The sequence below is a fragment of the Apteryx mantelli genome, chromosome Z, assembly GCF_036417845.1.
Source record: "Apteryx mantelli isolate bAptMan1 chromosome Z, bAptMan1.hap1, whole genome shotgun sequence".
NCBI classification, from domain to species: Eukaryota; Metazoa; Chordata; class Aves; order Apterygiformes; family Apterygidae; genus Apteryx; species Apteryx mantelli.
In genome coordinates, this window is record NC_090020.1 from 19,419,720 (window position 1) to 19,426,300 (window position 6,581).

Genomic DNA, 6,581 nt, shown 5'->3' on the forward strand with positions numbered 1-6,581 from the left:
ACTTTGTTCTCCTCAGGATTCTTTCTCCCTGTGTCAAATAACAAATGTCTTTCAACATCACTTCCACTGTTGATGAGGAGACTTCAGCAGTCCCCATTATTTCTTCAGGAATATTATGCAGTTATACTATAACCATGCTTTAGGGCAACCTGCTTGTCAAAAATCCCTAAAACCAACACAGTTTCTGTATCTGTTGCAGCCAGCAAGAGAAGACTGGTTTCTTCAGGGCTTGTCAATATTTTAGATAACTAAAGAAAAAAATTGTTTTGCCTGGGTGGAAAATTTCTGTTGTAACTGATAGCAAATACGGAAAGTCTAATTTGCATATAGATGTTGAAGCTTGCAACAATATACTCCCCTGGGAGAGCTCTTGTTGTTTAACTGTGTACACAGTCTGGCACTATGCTGCCCAGCACCTAATAAAAGCTAAATTGAAACTTTTTAAAAACTCTGGGGCTGTGAATCTCCTTAAACTACCATTTTACATTTGCAAAGAAAGGGTAGAACCATACCAAGCTAAGCCTCATTTGAGAAGAAAGGCATAGGGTATGGTGGCAAGGGCAAGAGGGAGAAATAACTTTATTTGAGAGTAAACATCAGTCAGATGTGCTAATGTTTTAATTCATCAGCCTAGATGAGCTTTATTACAATGCTGGGATTGGGCAATACCAAGGAGATAAAGAGCAGCGCTGTGTAAAGGAGAGAGACTAACTAAAGATGATCATTAGCAGGGCTGAAAGAGCAACACAGCCAGAACGGCTGAATAGTAAAAAGGAGATGAAATGGAAGGTGGAGAGAGTAAAAGAGGAGGAGAAATGGTAGAATGGAGTAGAATCTAATTTTCTTCTTTCTGTCAACCTTGGTTTTATGTTAATTTTCTGTGTCGATCACAGACTATGCTGCTAAGCGATGAAATGGTACTGTGCCAAGGGAAAACTGAAGGCTGTCAGGGATAAAAAAAAGGCGACTTTGCTTTCCTAATTTCATTAAAATAAAGTATCGTAATGTCTTAAATGAAAGCGTACATGATAAATACAAAAGGTAAATAACGTAGTCTCAGAACAAGATTTTGTACAAATTTTAAGTTTGACAGAAGAAAATCCATAGCTGATATGAGAAGGCTTTGAATCTTATGAGGAGCAGAAACAGAACATAAAAAGTACAAAAACTGGCCACAAGGTCTGGCAGCCCAATAGCCAAATTCTGCCATCAGAATACATACAGTTCCCACTACCCTGGACTGCAGCAAATTCCTTACTGCCTTGTGCATTTTCCATACTCAAGTTCAACTCGGTTCTTCCATTGCCTATTCAAATAAATAATGTCCTGTGGATTTCTATTTGAACAGCACTGTAGCCTTTAGGAATTCAGGAATTCAGAATTTAGGAATTTGAGAATGAATATGCAGACTTCATATGGAGGAGACGTCATTGAAAGCCTAAATTATAGAAGGGGAGAGGAGACCACTGAGATATAGTTCTGTGTCATTGTCCTACCAAGGTCTGATGAGTAGAACTTTCTAAATGATTCTCCTTTACCCTATGAATCAGCAACAGAGTTAAGGGAAGCATGTCGTTTGCTTCTATCATTGCTTTTCGGAGGCTGTTCATCCTTTATTCTCCTCTTTTGCACTGTTTCTCCCCTTTACTATCAACTGAAAGAGATCATCTGGATGAAAGGAAACTGGTGCTTATCCAGTTACCGGTTACCTATTGCTAGACTTAATTTTTATTCACACTAGTGCTATGATTGAAATTCCATTTATATGATTATCTAAAACTGCAATTCTCCTCTCATTATTCTTTTCATTTATCCATCCCCGTGTTTGACAAGAAATATTTGCCCCTTAATCTTTTTCACTCAGGTTTCCAGCTCTGGTAACGTAATGCTGTCTCTCATGTTTCAGCTTATCTCCAGAGAGTCTGAACAATTTCCAAAATTAGTGTTTCCTGGCTAACATCTAGAAAGTTCACTTAATCATTTCATCAAGCATGTGCAGGAATGGTGAAATTAGCATTTATAATAACATCTTCCAAAGGAACAAGGAGATCTGCTTACAGCTTATGCCCAGAGGCTGCTTGATAGCGAGGCTGTGATGCTCTGCAGACTCTGCAAGCTGCATAAGCTAGAGGGGAGAAAAAGTTTTCACTGGCAAGTGAGGGCCAGATCCACTTCAGCGAATGTATGTGATGTGTCACTGAATGCAGTGCATGCGTTACTGTAGTTCAGGTCCCAAGCACACTTTTGACACAGGTCTCTGGATGCCGTGTTGTTTTCTGGTCCCCATCACCGAGCTGTTGTGAGGGGCATAAGCTGGATCCCGTTAAACAAGACTGAGCCAGATGCTCTGCTCGATGAACATATCTGAGGTGCTTGAGCTGCTGATGGACATTGGATCCATGGGACCAGGTGACAGAGATCCTGAAGTACCCCCTCCTGACGTGCTTGTTGTGTGGGCATTGGACTCTCAGCGGCAGCTGTTCTGCTCTTCAGATCTGTTCCTGTAGGGCTGCACTACTCACTAATACAGCCATGGTGTAAGCACGCATCAAACCAAATGGGGCTCTGAGCATGATAGATGCCAAAAGCATCGATGGTCTTTGCAGGAAAATCCAAAGTCATTATCTCTCTGGCTTTTTGACAAATTGCAAACACAAAGTAGTGAATCATTTATTTAATCCTTTAAAGCAGTTTTATTTTGACTTTATTTAATCATGTAAAAAGTAAATCTGTTCTTTTCTCCCTCCAATGCATTATATATGCAATCTCTTATAGATTGCATATTGTGCTAATTTTGGATCATATTAGCCAGAGAAGTCTGAATGTTGTTCTATTTGTAGAATATGCTGACCTTGAGGAAATTTATTTTAACCCTGGTGAATCTGTTGGTTTGGGGATAATTCGTGGGCCTCAGAAGGTTCACAGATAAAAATGCTGCTTTGACCTTCAAAGTGCTCATCACAAACATGTCATTATGCAAGTTGGGAACTTTTCAATCCCTTCAAAATGCATTACCTAAGAGCATCCTCTTTGCTTGTCACTCTATATTATTCCTGTCTGAATGTCTTTATTATCTCCTCATTTTCCATAGCATCATATGCAAATGTCTTATGCCCACCTTCAATGCCCTTCACAACTATAACCTTTCTGTTTAATCAATTTTTTTGCTTTTTGCTTTAGCTCTATAGTGGTCTACCCTTGAGTGTCTGTGTATTCTGTGGTACCACAGCACTCTTTATGCTTCTGGGCATAATAGTCTCCTCTTCTCTTCCCTGATATTAGTTCCTGTGGCAAACCATATAGTGTCACATCCTGCTGTGAATCCCTGCTCAAATATCCATCACAGTTGCATAGTGTGCAAAGAATCAGCCACTAATATTTACAAGGTGAGCAGCAGTCTGACAGAGCTGGTATTTACGTATTTAAGGATGAGCAACTGTTTCAGATTGTATAGACGGTGCACAGAATTATCCCATTCTCTCATCAGATTTGTTCTTGCCGCATCTCCTCCTTCATGCCTGCTGTTTACAATAATCACTTATGTTCTCTTTGTTTCAGATTAGATTGCATGTTTGTTGGATGGAGATTTTTTGTTTATAACAGTGCGCATCAAACAGTGAGCCAGTACTGACTGAGTCTCTGGACAGTGCTGTCACACCAACAGTAAACCATGTTTTGACACTGAACGAATTCCAACCCTCGATTTGTCCAAATAGGTTAATCATCCCATATTGTTGACACACTGCTCCCAAATACAGCATGTAAACATTTATCTCTGAGTTTAATGCTCAAAAAAGTCACAGAAAATTGTATTTGTTTACTTCCATGCTGAAAGAGAGAGATACTGTGTTGTTGGGAAGCTTGCCCCAGGACAAATGGCCTGAGCACAGAAAGTGGGCAGTTATCAACACTTGGGTGTTAGGAGTTTGATTATTGAAAAATGAATGAGGACACCTAAGAAAAACAGAAGTGCATATAGGCACATATCTTCCATGCCAGGAATCAAAAGAGCCTTTCTCTTCATTAGCCTCTAACAGAAAAGGGGATGGGTTTGGAGGGTGGGAGGAGGGAGTCCCAAAACAGTGTCTATCTTGAGAACCTCCTTTGGTCCACCTCTTTTTCCATGGAGTTCTTCCTCCTTCTTCTGCTAAAGAAAGATTGTTAAAATGAAGGATTGAAAAAAAAAAAAGTCATTTGTAGTATTATCCTAGGTATTTTACTGTGGGTAATTAAAATGCAGACTGTTGTCCCATGCTGAATTGTGCTTGTTTTCTCCAAGCATTATGGTGAGTTTTCTAAGCCTAGCAGGAAGCTGGAATATGAAAAAACTAAAAGTTACTGGCTGATAATGGAAACAGGCTGAATTTGCCCTGTCCTTTGTTATTATTTTTATCTATTGAAAGAAATTGCAGACTGATGAGTTTTGTCCTAATATCATTAGCCAGTTTATACATTGGGATATTAGGGTTTTGCTGGATCTCACACATATGTGTGACTACATATGTATTTTGTAGAGAAAAGAGTTTGCTCTGAATTAAAATACTGCCTCTTTGAAGTGTTATAAACTTCATTACTACCTAACAGATTTCATGAAAGCAATACTAAGCACCTACACATTTGACCTTGTTGAGCAGTTTCTTGCACTGCAGTTGTTCTCGTTTTATGAGATTTCTTATGTTATTTCCCAAAACAAAACAGAGTGAGTGTCAATCAAAAAACAAAAAACAAAGAAAACAAGACAGAGACAGAGCTTGATTCCCATTCACAATAAGTAAAGTACCTTCATTTAGATTTAGTTGCACAACTCTTATTCAAATTGAGATGAATTCACTAATGGGAATTAATTGGAGTCATGTGTGAAATGTGTATACATTTGTATATATGCAAAAACTAATCAGAACACATCAAAATAGTATCAGCAGGTCAGTCTCTCTGTATGTGCAGTTACTTTTGCAAGTAGCCCTTCTGCAGTCAGTGAAATGAAACAGAATTATCCCATTCTGGCCAAAACAGCTTCAGAAACATGGAGTAAAGGCAATATGAAGAAAACATTTGGCTAGGTCATGAAGTCCATGTCTAAAAAGCACTACAAAAAGCCTAAGCAGATCATGCAAATCTTTCCTAAAGCCAACAAATTCACAAGTTATGTAGATGAAAGGCCCTCTATGATCAGGGTCTTTCTGTGAAAGAAAACCTGGAATTTTCTTCATCTCTGATGGTGCAAAGGGAATTCCTGTGTTTGTTGCTTTGATAAACCTTGGGATAATCTTTACCTGTTAATTAAACATGAAGTGAAAGATTGAAGACAATAGTATAAAGAGAGTTAGCTGCATGTTACAGCAAATGGATTAGGCATCATTCATTTGAGATTAATATGATAGTGCCTATGCCTAGTCTAAATTTTATTGAAAATGTAATCAACTACTTTTTGATCCCGTTTTCAAAATGGGTTCAATCGGGTATTTACAGCAAGGGAGAGGCTAATTACATTGGCGATTCATCTTCTCTTTCCCTCTTGAAATTTCATACCATTCATATTGCATATCTATATCATTGTTTACCAGAAAGCTTCCAACTGCACAGTGCATATCTTTTATTTTTGTCTGAGGTCTAAACTAATTCTGTCTAGCCTGCAACTCAGGACCGGAAACCAGGGCAAGGAGAGAAGGGAAAACAAAAATTGTTTTACCTAATGATTTTTAAGAGTGTGAGAAGGTGCTAGGAGAATTAATGGACAACTGTTCTGTTCCATACTATTTTTTCATGAGTGGTGTAGTTTAAATGTAAAATGAGTATGTTGTCACACCTGTTTTCATACCTCTTACACTTCTCAAAATCTCTGTACCTTTCTGCTGCTATACAGCTATTGCTTACTAAAGCTTTTCTCTTTTATGTAAAATTTCTTCATGTTTGGCCAAAGACTCATGAAGAGTTTTGTAACTTCTTTGAGCAAAGACTTTTCTGTGCACTGGAGAGTGACTGGAGAAGAGGAGAAGGAGACTCTGTGCCAAGTGAAAACATTATATTTACTCAGAGCTACACTTAAATCGGTTTACATCTGAAAACTCGGTATGAAGGCAATTCTAGTATAGCTCCTTTGGAAGACTTGGAGAAAATTACACCTCACTCAAAACATGAGAACAAATTCATTTCAGAGGCTCATTTCTTCTTTTCACTTTCATTATGTGAAGTTTGGAGAATCAAAGTATAATTTTGATTTCTATTTAAAGGAAAATTCTGACCTGGTCTTCCCATTCTCATTCCAGGATCATGTACATCTTTTGGCCAACACAAACAATTACTTATTCTAGCTCTATAATCCAAGTAGCATCTTCAAAGTTTGTAGTTAAAGGGTATAGGAAAAAAAAAAAAAAAGGAGAAGAAGAACAAGAGTAGGTATTAAAAAAAAAAAGGAGTTTTTTTTTTCCCAGCTAGTACTAGTTCAAACTTGTATTTTAGGAGTGTCTTACATCAAAACTCAAATGTCCTAGAAACTTTAAGTTTATTTTATTTAATTGGTCTCAGAAAAGACTGGTGCCTTTAACTCATTTTTAGAAAGGTTGGTTGTCTATTTTTAGAAA